Source organism: Papaver somniferum, chromosome 6 (assembly GCF_003573695.1).
Source record: "Papaver somniferum cultivar HN1 chromosome 6, ASM357369v1, whole genome shotgun sequence".
Taxonomy (NCBI): domain Eukaryota; kingdom Viridiplantae; phylum Streptophyta; class Magnoliopsida; order Ranunculales; family Papaveraceae; genus Papaver; species Papaver somniferum.
Window position 1 is genome coordinate 53558644 of NC_039363.1, and position 16277 is coordinate 53574920.

The 16277-nt window shown below is 35.1% G+C and overlaps 1 long non-coding RNA gene across 10 annotated transcripts; it reads left to right on the plus strand.

The window, feature by feature from the left end:
- Positions 1-1575: 1575 nt before the first annotated feature.
- On the plus strand, positions 1576-5197 carry LOC113287579. 10 transcript variants are annotated; one of them, XR_003330152.1, is made up of 6 exons: positions 1576-3294; positions 3439-3568; positions 3990-4047; positions 4215-4337; positions 4733-4883; positions 4985-5197. It is a non-coding gene; the product is annotated as an uncharacterized LOC113287579 (long non-coding RNA). The 10 variants fall into 10 exon arrangements; XR_003330145.1 differs by lacking the exon at positions 4215-4337 and having other exon boundaries at positions 1576-3105; positions 3190-3294; XR_003330146.1 differs by lacking the exon at positions 4215-4337 and having other exon boundaries at positions 1576-2893; positions 2963-3294.
- The last annotated feature ends 11080 nt before the right edge of the window (positions 5198-16277 follow it).

Below are 16277 nucleotides of genomic sequence, written 5' to 3' on the forward strand. Positions count from 1 at the left end.
GGAACCAGGTGAACTATAGGTTTAGTTACTTGGTCTCAACTATACGAAGTTGTTTTGATTTTGTATAGCGGCTTAATCCTGAGAGTATTCAATTCTGGACGGTCCCGGGGTTTTTCTGCATTTGGGGTTTCCTCGTTAAGAAAATCTTGTTGTGTCTTTTACTTTTCTATTTCCGTAATTGTAATTATTTTATTATAATTAGAAGTAAAATACACAAACGTTAATTCTTATTTACTTGATAGTAATCTATTGTGTTTGGTTAAGGCCGAACCATTTATCAAGTAAACATACTTCGTTGTTGTATTGTCTCGATCTTGTATCCATAGTCAATCACGCAAGTTATCTTGTTGTCGTATTGTCTCGATCTCGTATCCGTAGACGATCACACGAAGTGTGAACCGATTAGTTGTATTGTCTCGACTCGGTCTATAGACAATCACTTTCGTAGAAAGGACTTATAGGTGGAAATTTTTTAGATTGAGGTATATTTGGGTACCCTCATCTTTTCAATTGGTATCAGAGCAGGCAAACACTTAAAGATCTAACAATCTGTTTTTGATGCGATCCAACCTATAAGACATGAGTCAAAGTAAAGTTAAGCAAGAGTGAAAACTAAATAAAGACTCAGTTAACGTATCGCAAGACGTTTAAAGCTTTGATTTTAAGAAATGCGTAAAAGGAGCTTCTTCATCAAGTTCTACTTGCTCTTCTGAGAATAAGTCTGAATGTTCTCTAGAAGAGACTAAGTTAATCCCTATATTCGAAATCAATGATTCAGATTTTGAAAAATGTCTTTTCGATAACGAGAATTTTTTGAGTTCTATGCTTGAGATTTCTGATGAAAGATCAAGTGTAAAAACATCTGAACTAAACGAATTGAGCAAACAATTTCTTATTTGTTCTAATGAACTTCTTTCAGCACTTGAAAGAAAACGAGATTTAACCTTAAAGTTTCAAAATCTCGATGAAGAGCATAACTTGCTGAAAGAAAAATTCTCACAACAAATACAGAGTCTTAAAGACAAAGTATGTGCTAGTCTTTCTCGAGCGGAACTTTTAGAGAAAGATCATGATGCTACTCTTGAAAAGGTATATTTCTTGTAAGAGAAACTTGCTTATTATGATTCCAGGATTAACTCTCAACAGAGTTTTGAAGAGAAAGAAGGTGAATATCTCTCCCGAGAAAAATGCCTTGAGGATGATCTAGCTAGTTCTCTTGATAAAATCAAGATGTTGAAAGAAGAAAATTTGGACCTTAAAAAGTTCAATGCTAGCTCAAACAATTTAACCTCAATGTTAGAAGAAAGTAGAAATCATCATGATACACGAGGATTCACAACACCAAATCCAGGATTTTGCAACATGTGGTTTTTGGGGTGTGCAACGTATATAGACGCAGACGTTAATCTGTTGCACATAAATTTTATACGTTGCACTAAATACATATTATCAAAAAGAAACAAGGAAAATGCGCTTGTAATTTATTTAAATGGCCGAGGGGTTAAAAGTCTATACAACCTTATTATTCTCCATTTCTTTTTTGTTTTCTTATTTTTTCCATCTCTCCCCCAGAACTTTATCGAGTTTTCTCCTTCACTCATTTTTTTCTTCTCTTCCAACACTCAACACTAAACTGAGATTTGCGGAATCAAACCCAAAAAATCGAAGCCAAAATCCATCTATTCATAAACCTTCATCTCACAAATCAAAACCCATCTTTCATAAATCAAACCCATTCATCGATAATCCCAATTTCGTTTCAAACCCTAGATTTATTTGGAAACCAAAACCCATCAATCCTAAGCTCTCATCTCACAAATCGAAACCCATCTTTCATAAATTAAAACCAGTCATTGATAATCCCAATTTCGTTTCAACCCTAGATTCGTATGTGATTTCTCCATCAGAAACCCTAACAAACTATTTTCTCAATTTTTATGAATTTGAGTTTTGAGTTTCGCTACTGTATATCTTCACATCTATTTGTATGATTTTATAGGGTTTATTTTTGTTGAGTTTTTATTCCGGAATTTATAAGTAGACAGAATCATTTAGGTTTTAGATTAACAGGTTTCTTTTTCGTTTGGGTGCTGTTTTTGGTTTCTCTTCGGAGAATCCGAGCTAATATCTATAATTTGTGGTGTTTGTATTGGATTGTATGGTTTTTTTTTTGTTTCTCTTTTTGTTCCATGAAGTTATTGAATCACATATTCAGTGTAGTGTTGACCACTTTAGAAGATTTATTAGGACTTCTGCAATCCTAGAAGGTGGTATCATGTAAATTTCAAGTTTATTTTTTATTTTTTTATGTATATGAAAACATAATCATTCCCTTTATGGATCATTTTTATTGTAGGTGGAGTTATGAAGGAATAAACTTTGTACACTCTTTACTTAGTTGTACCCACTTGTATCACAGCTACTGAAGCTTAGGAGAAGATGATAACTCTGAGGTGGCTAGATCAATTGGTGCAAGGTTTGTTGTGGACGACGATGCTAGATCTTGTTTATGCAGGGACAGGTAGCTAAAAGACATACCTCATACCCATGTTATTGCATTTCTAGGCCATTGTAGGTCGCAGATGGAGTAAGTATAAATCCAACTGTAACCTCACTGTGTGAGTTTGAAGTTTATAGCCTCTTATGTTAATACTTTTTATCTTCATGAGTTGGTTCAATGTGCCTTTATCTATATCCAAACGTTGATGTTTCTACTGTGCTTTTGACATAGATCTTTATGTTTTTCAGTGTGAAAAGGTGGATACTTGTCTGGTTGATTTTGATGACGGTTAGGTGAAAGTACAACCAATATCTTAAAGCATTTTTTACGGAGCTAAAACCAGATTCAAAACGCGTCATAACCCTTTCTGCAGTCTTATTACATCTCATTCAGGTTGGATTTATTTATTGCCTATCAGTTTCACATGCTTGCGTAAATTTTTTGAGTGTTCTCTTTCCGCAGGTCTCCCAACTGAATGGAGAGGCAACAAAGGAGAGACCTCAAGTGTACAGACAGGAAAAATTATTATATTCGTAGAAAATGTAACCAATGTGTTCTTCCGGTTGAGTTTGATTGTCTTTCAATTGAGATGGCATGTTCTTTAGGTATTGTCGAGTTTGTTCTATTTTTAGATTCTCTCCTTAATTTTAATTTATTGATTTGGTAGTGTTAATTGATGTTGATGGCAGGAAGAAGTACTAGCAGATCTTTAGGTTTTATAGCTAAAGCCAGTGAAAGCTTCGTTAAACTCAACAACTTTGGTCGATAATGATTAATGGGATTGAGATGATCAGGTAGTAGTTCTGTTTTTGATTCTTTATAGTTTATATTATAGTGTTCACCTTCTTTATGTAGATGTAGAATTTCTCAGGTTTTATATATATATATATAATATATATATTAGTATCGGTGTAATATTTTTACTATTAATAGTGTAGGTTCTTATGGAATTCCCTCAATTGACCATGACGTAACCTGATGGGGCTGAAGAGTCTGTCATTAAACGTACTACTCTAAAAGCTAACACTAACATGCATGTGGCTGCTCGAGAGGCCTCTATTTATATAGGTAACTTCTCTGTGGTGCCCTTTGTTATTCAGTTAGTCAACGTATTTGGGACTCTTTGTAGTGGATTTGAAAATTCTCAGATTGAATCTTTACAACATAGTTTAGAGATTTAAATTATGCGTCATTAAGAAATTGTCCTTTTACGTTCTTAATAGATGGGGATGTGTCCAGTGTTGTTATTTGTCTATAGTTAATGGGTCTTTCAAATATTAATTATGTAGAAATGATTGTTTTGATTTTGTTATATTCTGCTTGATAACAAACGTGGACATAAAGACACTAGTCATAGCTTAATTTGTTAATAAGCATATCTAGATTCTGGTTGGCTCCATTTGTTTAGATACGCCCACTGCCTTTTTGAATAGCGAAGTGCTTGAGTTCACTAAGTGTGTTTTTTTACGATGGATATGTATTCTGCCAGGAAACTGCTTTTACTTCCGCTAGAATTTTGGCGAAACCAACAACTCCTGTTTGATAAGGTATGTGATATGTCATTTGTTTGCACTTAGATGTTGTTAACATGCTCAGAACTGTACTCTATGTTGTGAACTATTTTTTCTACTCAGTAGAATATCCCTTTATGAACTATGTTCGATTTATTTGTTCTCTCCATACTCTTTTAATTGATTTGATTCTCTACTTTCAGTTGGATATATTATCAATGAAAATATGAATCTTATGATGAGAGACATAGAAATCAGTATGATGTAAATATGAATTTTGTCCTGTCATCGAATTTCTAAACTCCCTCTCCAATTTCGATCTGCAGGTATGTACATTTTGAAAATGTATCTTCTCTTGGTTAATGATTGCCTAATGCGATCTTGGACTCACTTTTGAGTTGCCTAGTATTCTTATTCATAATCCAGCTTCTAAAGCCACCAAAAAACAGACAGATAAACTCTTCTTACATTTGATATGTCATGTTTTGGTAGTTGTGGTATTAACAACTACTCTCTTTTGCGGTTTTCTTTGTTTAGAATGAGTCTTCATTTTCTTATATTGCATATCCCTTATATCAATATTATCGAGTCCCTGGCTGTATACAAATCTTTCGTAGTGTAATTTTTTTCTAAGACTAAGGTATAAGATACTCTAGTTTTGGTTACTTATTGCCTGTCCAGAACCATATAAATCCTGAAATTTGTTGTTTAATTGATGCAGCTATTGTCAGCAAGCACAGGCTATTGGAGAGGAGGTGCCAAATGACAACTTTAAAATCGTGCTTAAAGAAATATGTTGTGAGTTCAAGACAGTGACCGTAGTTTCCTTGGTTACCAGCACCAGCAGAAAGAATAATATTTACTGCCAAGAGGTTTGTTATTTGTTCCAATACTTTGCTTAACTCAATTTTCTTTTTGATATAATATGTGATAGTATAGAGTGATTTACCTGGTTATTGTCTGGTTACAAAAGCTGATGCTCATTATGAGGAGATGCTGCAAGTTTCAAACAACAAGTCAGTTCGAGCTTAGGTGATCCAATTTCACTTGGAGTAGCTTTATAGTTTAGTTATTTTCTTATGTTTTTTGGAATGAGCATTATCGAATTCATTGTGTATGTAATTAATGTCGTGAAAGAATGTTGTAAGATTATTTTATAAAGATGAATGCAACGTGGGTTTTGTAATATAAGAATTTCAAAAAATACAAATATACGGATTCTGTAATATATCTTTCTTTTTTTAATTCTAATTACCTATTCTGCAACGCGTATAGCTGTTGCTTAAATTGGCATATTCGTTGCTCAAATTAATGTATTCGTTGCTCCAATTACAAAATAAACGTTGCTAAACCAACTAAGCAACGATTATTAACGTTGCTCAAATTAATTTGTGCCTCGTATTTTGACGTTGCACAAAATATTGCTACGCCATATTAGCAACGAATATTGGCTTTGCTTAAATTCACTGCAACGCCTATGTCCGTTCCAAATCGGCTATTTTGATGTAGTGATTGGGCTCTAAAGAAATAGATGCTTCAAATATTAGCAAAGAGGTAAAATTTATTAAAGCTAAAAAATCTTCCAAACCAGAGGCTTCCACTGATGTAAAAAATGCTCGTATTTCTTATAAAGAAGTAAAACCAGTCAATCCTAAGAATCATGTTCAGCCATTCTCTTCAAGTACGAAAATCAAAGAGAGCACTTCTGCTAATGTCAAGGAAGCAACAAAGTTGAACAAAGATAAGAAGAATAAGAGGAGGAAGAAAACTCGTCGAGCTCCAATGCAAGAGGATCCACAAAAATGTAAAATTAAAACTCACACTTCGTATATTACTAAGCATTGTTGCTATTGTGGTAATAAAGGGCATGTGGAATGGGGATGCAATATTCGTAAGATAAAAGATATACTTTCTTTCGTATCAAACGAATTAGCTAAGATTGCTCCCCAAAGGAACTCAGATCGATATTGTCCTAAGTTTAGGCAAAAGAATTATTATAATGATAGTTCAACTTTTGCATATCGCTCGACAAGGTCATCTCATAAAAGACCCGAATATAGAAAGAGAGATAACTTTGTAAATGCAAAGACAAGATATGATGTTCCAAAATATTCACAAGGACAATGATCCTAATGGTACGAAGGAGAAAGCTGCTCCTATGAAATCCAACTCTAAATGGGTCCCGAAGTCCTCTATAGCCAAGAAGGGACCAAAAGTTAGTCACAAGAATGACTCTCAACTGTTAATTGTTGGTGAAAATAATTATAAGAGTTTTCTTGAAAGACTAAAGAAAGACATCATGTCTGAAATCTCTTGTACTAGTAAACGTTGTGATAATGACACTCTTCATCACAAGTCAAAGAAGAAAACCAAGAGATGGAACAAGAGAAAACAAACCAAGCAAGAGGTCAAGAATGATGATTCTGTCTTATTCACTCGTGGCGAACAAGATAAGGCTCAACTCAACACAACCTAGTTGTGTTAGAATGTGCATTCTCACCTTTGTGCTCAATATTTTGAAAGGTGAGGAAGCATATGATCTCTCGGTTATTGTATGACTAATTAATATCTTTAGGAAGATTTCTCTTCTTCCGTTCTCATACCTTCTCTATCTATATTTGGCCTTTGATAGAAACGGTATTTTTGAGTGTATGATGTTGATATCTACTGATCATATATGTGTAGCTCTTGTTTTTACAGTTAAAACAAACCAAAAATCACTGAATTCGGACATCATATGCAAAAGTTATGCCAAAAACAGTTTAGTATTGTGATCTTTCACTAGTAACATATGGTAACCGATCCTAGTGAGAGGTACAACATATGGTAACCGATCCTAGTGAGAGGTGCAATACGAAGGAGTGTAAAACGTTTTTGCCTATAACCTTTTCGTCCGAACTCGGAATGACCTAATTCTTTTTGCGTTGGTTTCGTAATTCAATTCCCTACAAGATTGAGGTAATTGCAATACGTGATTTTCTGTTGAATATTTATGGTGTTTAAACACTATATTTAACGAAAGAGTGAAGCATATACTAAGGTGGAGTAGCATATCATATTGATACTTTTAGTTATATGGACTACAAAGGGAATAACAAAGACGTGCGATTGAAAATCTACCTAGCTTACCTTTAGTGGGAGTATCATCTTTGTTATTATAATGTCAACGACGACATTTATGGATTGTGAAAATGTAGGGGGTCTAACAACCACACCAAACAATTAATTTGGCAATCTGAGAGTATACCTGTCAATGGATACCGATTTTTCGTTAGCCGATACCGATAATCCGTTAGCCGTTACCGCTACCGTCCGACATAGCGGTAAACAGATATCCGATACCGATAAGTTAACGGATAATCCCTTCTTAACGTAACGGTAGTGGAACCGTGCATTTCCGTTAGGTTTAGTTCCGTTATCCGCTAACGTGCGTATTGCACGTGTAAATTTTTTCACTTGTATTGTGTTTGTGTATCGTCGAAAATGGAGATGGAGTCATGGAGATGTCTTTTTCTTTTCAAAAAACATGATTTTTTCTTTTGCTAGAATCCTAGAACATCTGAATATTTGTATGTCTGTTTTTGTGTGTGTGTGGCATGGATTTAGAACCTGTTTTGTTGGATTTAATAGCTGATATGTGTTTTTAGCCTATTTTCTGTTTGTACCGGATGGTAACGGATAAATATCCGTTATCCGATAAATCCAACGTAACGGCAACGTTTTTGATTTTCCTATTTCCGCCGGAACTTAACGGATAACGGATATCCGCTAATTTTTAATGGCAGCGGCAGCGGAAGAGACAATATCCCTTACGTTAACATCCATTGACAGCCCTATCTGAGAGGACTTACTCTAATATACTTTCTAGAGAATCAACTAGAAAGTCAGACTCAATCTAAAGTAAAGTATATCAAAGAGTTTAATATATCTAACTCTTAATTCAATCCGCAATCAGCAAATAGAAATCTGCGAGCCCGATTGAATAAGATGAGTAACTTGAACGGTACCAAAGACCAATGTTCAAGTGTCAATCAATGTAAATCAACAACCCAAGGTTGGATATTCTAATTGATTGATCTTAACGCACAACCTGTGATATTTCAATTATATAACAAAATATAATGCGGAAAAAAAATAACACAGACACCAGAATTTTGTTAACGAGGAAACCGCAAATGCAGAAAAACCATGGGTCCTAGTCCAGATTGAACACCACACTGTATTAAGACGCTACAGACACTAGCCTACTACCAATTAACTTCGGACTGGACTGTAGTTGAACCCTAATCAATCTCACATTGATTCAAGGTACAGTTGTGCTCCTTACGTCTCTGATCTCAGCAGGGTACTACGTACTTGATTCCCTTAGTTGATCTCACCCACAACCAAGAGTTGCTACGACCCAAAGTCGAAAACTTGATAGAAAACTCTGTCTCACACAATAAAGTCTATAGGATTGAATAAATCTGTCTCCCACAGAAATACCCAAGAGTTTTTGTTCCGTCTTTTGATAAATCAGGGTGAATAGGAACCAATTGATAACCCAGACTTATATTCCCGAAGAACAACCTAGAATTATAAATCACCTCACAATAATCTTAATCGACTAGCAAAAGAAGATATTGTGGAATCACAAACGATGAGACAAAGTGTTTGTGATGATTACTTTTGTATCTTTCTTATCAGAGATATAAAATATCGAGCCAATTATTTCAATTGTACTCAACACGATAGAAATACCAAGATCAAATTACGCAACTACAAAGATAATAGTTGGATATGGCTTCACAATCCCAATGAAGTCTTCAAGTCATTAACCTACAGGGTCTCGAGAAGAAACCTAAGGTTAAAGGAGAATCGACTCTAGTTATGCAACTAGTAACACACAGGAGGTGTGGGGATTAGGTTTCCCAGTTGCTAGAGTTCTCCTTTATATAGTTTTCAAATCAGGTTTGCAATCCAAGTTACCTTGGTAACAAAGCATTCAATTCACCGTTAGATGAAAAACCTGATTCAACCAAGCTAATATCTTTCAACCGTTAGATCGAACTTAGCTTGTTACACACAAATTAAATGTACCCTCATTTAGGTTTATGTAACCGTACCTAAACGTGTACACCATGTTGGTTCACAAATAGTTAACCGAGGTTAGACATATGATTACTCTCATATCAACCTTATTCATCTCAACCATAACTACTTCAAATGACTCAAATGAAACTAATTAAAGAGTTGTTCAATTGCTATAGAAAACACAATTGAAACCAAATCGGTTTGATTCACTTAAATCAATCATGAACATTATACCCACGGTTTGCAAAGATTGCATTCCTTATGATTTAAATATTTAAATCCATGAAGTGACCGATTTGACAAAGTAACCAGCTTAAGTATGCGTACGGGTATGCGTACTTAAGCAACCGGATTTGAGTTTATTTAGTTTCCAAACTCAGCAGAAATTTCCGGTTCGAAAAATTCCGCCAGTATGCATACGGGTACGCATACTTAAGGTCACTAGTTAAGAGTTTGTCGAAACCAAACTCAACAGAAATTTTCGGTTCGAAAACTTCCGCTAGTATGCGTACGGGTGCGCATACTTAATCTGTCTCCTTCACCAATTTCGTATACACACATATGCATACACTTGGCTCCCGGTTTATGGATTTATACATTAATGTGCGAACACACTATATATGCTTATATCCAAACATGGTTACATTCTCAACTCTTTATTTCAATCATTGAAACATTCTTCTATAATGACAATATCCGTTTTCACACACTATTAGCATCAAAGCAATTTTCAAGATATTGAAATAATCATTATCGAAACATTCCAAGCCTACATCAAATGATTGTATCACACGAACCATGTAAGATGTTACTCGGAAATTTTCTCATGATATAAGATGAACTTGGTCGAAGCGAAATCTTACCAACACATATTTCGAAAAATATGTGAGCGAGATATACTCAGCTCGAAATCTCAAATGTGTATAGAGAAAACTATATCTTAATACGACTTATGTCTCAATATAGGAAATAGTAGAAATAGACTTTCCAATTGATAGATGAGTTCAAGTCTCCACATACCTTTTGTCGAAGAAGTTCCACAAGCTCCCCTTAGTAGTTCTTCGTCTTCAAATGATGAACTTGGTGAAATCTAAGCTCAACTACACTATCTATGTCCTAGTCCGAGACATCTATAAATAGGTTAGAAATCAAGACTTATAGTTTTGATCACTAACATTGACAAACATGCTTGAGATAGCAACGCATGCGAGTTCGACCGAGCAGTGCTCTAACAATCTCCCCCTTTTTCAAATTTAGTGACAAAATTATTAATACATATGGATTACAAAATAGATAGAAATTGTAGCTTCTCATCCAAATGCTTGATCTCCTTGGCAACTTCAACGCGACTAGAAATCTTTGTCACTTCCAAGTACTCCGTGATCCTAAAGGTTGTAAGTTCAGTATCACAGTTTTCGAAGATACGTAGCGATAACAATGAGAAAACAAAAATGCTCTCAATCATTGTTATACGGTGTCATAGTATTATTACACAACATCAAAGTCCAATTGTATCACAACTTTGACAACAATACTATGGTGATATGTATCACTCCCCCTTAGTCAATACTTCATCTCAACATGAAAAACACTCTCCCTTACATAATGATCCGTAAACCATATGTATTTGTAGTATCACACTACAAATTAATTCTCCCCCTTTTTGTCAATATAAATTTGCAAAGGTACCAAAACTAGTGGGATCCTCATTAAATTTTCACAGAGATAGTTCATGACCAAAAGAGAATACCATATAAACTTATTTTAGATGCCATCATAAAGCCGAAGCTAAATGCATTCATCAAGGAGTTTATAAAGATACCAGATAACCCCTAATATTCCACAGTCGCACTTCCCACAAAGATTTGGCAATTAAGTACAAGTTCAAAATGAACTCTCCCCCATAAAAAAAATGTCATTCCCGAAAGAACAACAAAGGCGACCTTGCTTTTACAAGAAAAGAAGGATTTCTTTTGGATAACTCAAATCACATGAAAACATGAATTTGTACCCAAATTATTCAATTGAATTAATCACAAGAGAACCCGTGATTAATGCAATCGAAAAAATACAACCAAATTAATCACAAGAAAATCCACGATTAATTTAATTGGAATACACAACCAAATTAACCACAACATGATCAATTCAATTGGTCATGCTCGACATAAGAGAACTTACGGAGCAACGACTAAAATAACCAAAAGAGAATGATCAATTTAGTTGGTCATTCTCAAACATAAGGAACCTTACGGAGAAACACAGTATATGCACAAAGATGTGGATCGGAGATCGACCAATACTGCGGAATAAACAAGGATTCATTCTATTTGCACAATGACATATAATAGACTTAATCCCTGTAAACAAAAGTTTTATCCTTTCTTCCATAAAAACAATGACATAAAAGGCTTTTACTTTTATAATGTCAAAAGTTCATTATATCTTCTATCAATCCATTCATACCGACACAATAGAGATAACTTTTGAGCAAGTATGGGACAGTCACAGGTTCACGGACGTAAACAACATATCCCATAACAGTTTGCAATATATAAAATCATAAAGATTAAAATTGCAAAAACCATCTTCCAAAAACTTAGAATTTAAATAAATAAATCTGAAAACATTGAAGATGAAAATCGTTGGACATAGCTATGTGTGCTCAAAATAATGGCTATTACAAACCCTAGTTATTCTTTAAGAAATAAATTCTCTAAAGGAATATTTACTAGACATTGAGACCTCTGAAGAATTCTTTATCATCCCTGAACTCCTTGTCGTCAACATCCATGGGAACATAAGGTTCGTGAAGAAATGAGTCAATTCCAACAAACCTTCTAGGCTGATGATGTCGAACTAGGGCCTTCTGAATTTCGAGAGTTCTCATAGCACAAGTCTTTATTAGCTGAATCTCCTTCCTTGTTTGCTTCAACTCTTCAAGAACATCAGAAAACTTCTGAGAATTTGAAGGAACAACTCTTGCCTTCCTCACATTCCTTCTTTTTCTTTTCAAAGTTGGAGGCAACGAAGATTTTTTTTCCTTTATGATTGATGGCTTAACAATCATATTAACATCTTTTCCATCAGAATACATGATGCTTGGAGTCTACATACGTGTATGCGTTTGTGAGAGGAAATCACAATTTGAACTCAACAAGCAGTCTTAAGATGAAAAGAGTTTCAGAGAGGAAAAAGGATGTAGGGTTACATAACCTTTTAACCACATAGGGTCACACACACTCAATTCATGACCCTAAAGAGAGTGGAATTGACGAGAATAACCCTATTTTATTGAATACACAGGGAAGTCCCTTCCAATATCAATTAGATATGAAAGAATTCCAAAACATACAACAAAACTACGAAAACAAAAACAGAAAGTTTTTTTTTTCTTTATGCCCGAGGAGTGCACAATCTTGTCTTTGTTAATCAGGCACATGAGATAAGATGCACTAAAACAACACAATCAAGTTGTGCTGCGGTGAACCATAATTTGTCCACCATAACCTTTTTGAAAGGAACTCATAGAACCATGTATATCAAATTGTTTAAACCATTCTCTTTTCTCTAGTGGTCTTGACATATCTTTGGAAACCAACTTCTTTGAAGAGGATAAAATCTTACATACCTCAGCGGTTTTTTGAACAAGTTTGAGCTTGTTTGCTCGCGATTTGCTCTTCGTTGAAGTCTCTTGATGTGTCTCATCTTGTGTTTATACTTGTAACACTTCGAAAGTTCATGGCCCTTGAGTGAACAATAATAACATGTCCCTGGATAAGATGATTCAGACATACAAGATGTGCAAGCTGCTAGGCATAGAGTGGAACCTGAAAAATCAGACATAGAGTTTCCAACAGAAAGGTTAATTTTTTCTTCCAAATTGGTTGAGTCTTCTTCTGGAAGAATATCAAGATTGATATATGTATTGCTACAATTATCAAAATCAATATCTTCACAAAGAAGTGCAACACTCGATTTTCGTCTTCATTGGAATCATAGTGATCAGATATTTCATCAAGAGTTGCAGCAAGACCTTTGTTTCCAGTGTATTTTCTACGATTCATACATTCATTTGAAAAATGACCAAAACCTTTACACTTAAAGCACTGAGGCATATCCTCGTCATCAGCCTCGTCAGCATCCCTGTTTTTAGGAAGAATGCGGTTGTGAGGTTTAACTAATGAACTGGTTTTGTCTCTAGAAAACCGTTTACTTCTCTTCAATAGACGAGCCCTAAACTGTCCTGTGATCAAAGAGACTGATTTTTCAATATCTTCATCCGATGAATCAGCCTCAGAAAGATCATGCTCAAACACATAAACACTTTTACTTTTGTCAAGTAATTTAGTGTTCTTTTGTGCTATGAAGGCAACATGCTTTTCGATTTTGGATGTATGATCATGATCAAAGATCTTTAGCTTTCCAACCAACGTGTTTCTGGAGAGAGCATCAAGGTTATTTCTATCAATGATGGCATGCTTCTTAGAATCGTATCTAGATGGCAGCGATCTGAGAATTTTCATCACGATGTCCTTTCAGGAATAGTCTTACCCAATGCAAAAGATGCATTAACAATTTCAGACACTTTGTGATTAAACTCATCAAATGAATCTTCATCAGCCATACGAAGGTTTTCCCAACTGGAATTAAGGTTTTGAAGCCTAGCTTCCTTTTCACTGGTATTTCCTTCGAATACGGTTTCTAAGATATCCCAAGCATCTTTAGACCTAGTGCACATTGTCACATGGTGCTGAAGATCTGGGGTAATGGCATGTATGATGGCATTCAAACCGTCATATTTTTGCTTTGCAACAAGTATCTCGGAAACATTGTATTCACCAATGTTATTTGGAACGGTTGCATTCCCTACTTCCACAATGGGAGCATCATAGCCATTAACTACATAAACCTATGATTGAAAATCACGCGCTTGAAGAAAGGCACGCATAGCAATTTTCCACCACAAGTAATTTGAGCCGTCGAAGACTGGTGGTACGTTTATAGAGATAAAACCTTTGTCCATATCAGATCGCTACAAACACATACTTATGAGGTCTTTAATGTGTTTGCCTGCTCTGATACCAATTAAAAATGCAGGGATCTAAAAACCACACCCAACAATTCGTTTGGCAATCTGAGAGGACGAACCCAATATACTTTCTAGAGAATCAACCAGACAGTCAGACTCAATCTAGAGTAAAGTATATCAAAGAGTTTAATATCTCTAACTCTTAATTCAATCCGCAATCAGCAAATATAAATCAGCGTGCCCGATTGAATAAGAGAAGTAACTTGAACGGTACTAAAGACCAATATTCAAGTGTCAATCAATGTAAATCAACAACCCAAGGTTGGATATTCTAATTGATTGATCTTAACGCACAATCTGTGATATTTCAATTATATAACAAAATATAATGCGGAAAAAGAATAACACAAACACTATAATTTTGTTAACGAGGAAACACAAATGCAAAAAAAACCCCGGGACCTAGTCCAGATTGAACACCATACTGTATTAAGCCGCTACAGACACTATCCAACTACCAATTAACTTCGGACTGGACTGTAGTTGAACCCTAATCAATCTCACACTGATTCAAGGTACAATTTCGCTCCTTACGTCTCTAATCCCAGCAGGATACTATGCACTAGATTCCCTTAGTTGATCTCACCCACAACCAAGAGTTGCTACGTCCCAAAGTCAAAGACTTGATAGACAAATCTGCCTCATACAGAAAAGTCTATAGGATTGAATAAATCTGTCTCCCAAAGAAATACCAAAGAGCTTTTGTTACGTCTTTTGATAAATCAAGGTGAACAGGAACCAATTAATAACCCGGACTTATATTCCCGAAGAACAACCTTGAATTATCAATCACCTCACAATAACCTTAATCGACTAGCGAAAGAAGATACTGTGGAATCACAAACAATGAGACGAAGTGTTTGTGATTACTTTTCTATCTTGCTTATCGAAGATATAAAATCTCGAGCCAATTATTTCAATTTTACTCAACACAATAGAAACAACAAGATCAGATCACACAACTACAAAGATAATAGTTGGGTGTGGCTTCACAATCCCAATGAAGTCTTCAAGTCGTTAACCTACAGGGTCTCGAGAAGAAACCTAAGGTTAAAGGAGAATCGACTCTAGTTATGCAACTAGTAACACACAGGAGGTGTGGGGATTAGGTTTCCCATTTGCTAGAGTTCTTCTTTATAAGTTTTCAAATAAGGGTTTGCAATCCAAGTTACCTTGGTAACAAAGCATTCAATATTCACCGTTAGATGAAAAACCTGATTCAACCGAGCTAATATCTTTCAACCGTTAGATCGAACTTAGCTTTTTTTACACACAAATGAAATGTACCCTCATTTAGGTTTATGTAACCGTACCTAAACGTGTACACCATGTTGGTTCACAAATATTTAACCGAGGTTATCCATATGATTACTCTCATATCAACCTTATTCATCTCAACCATAACTACTTCAAATGACTCAAATGAAACTAATTAAAGAGTTGTTCAATTGCTATAGAAAACACAATTGAAACCAAATCGGTTTGATTCACTTGAATCAATCATGAACATTATACCCACGGTTTGCAAAGATTGCATTCCTTATGATTTAAATATTTAAATCCATGAACTGACCGATTTGACAAAGTAACCAGCTTAAGTATGCGTACGGGTATGCGTACTTAAGCAACCGGATTTGAGTTTTCTTAGTTTCCAAACTCAGCAGAAATTTCCGGTTCGAAAACTTCCGCCAGTATGCGTACGGGTACGCATACTTAAGGTCACTAGTTAAGAGTTTGTCGGTCGAAACCAAACTCAACAGAAATTTTCGGTTCGAAAACTTCCGCCAGTATGCGTACGGGTACACATACTTAATTTGTCTCCTTCATCAATTTCATATACACACATATACATACACTTGGCTCTCGGTTTATGGATATATACACTAATGTGCGAACACACTATATATGCTTATATTCAAACACGGTTACATTCTCAACTCTTTATTTCAATCATTGAAATTCTTCTATAATGACAATATCCGTTTTCACACACTATTGGCATCAAAGCAATTTTCAAGATATTGAAATAATCATTATCGAAACATTCCAAGCCTACATTAAATGATTGTATCACATGAACCATGTAAGATGTTACTCAGCA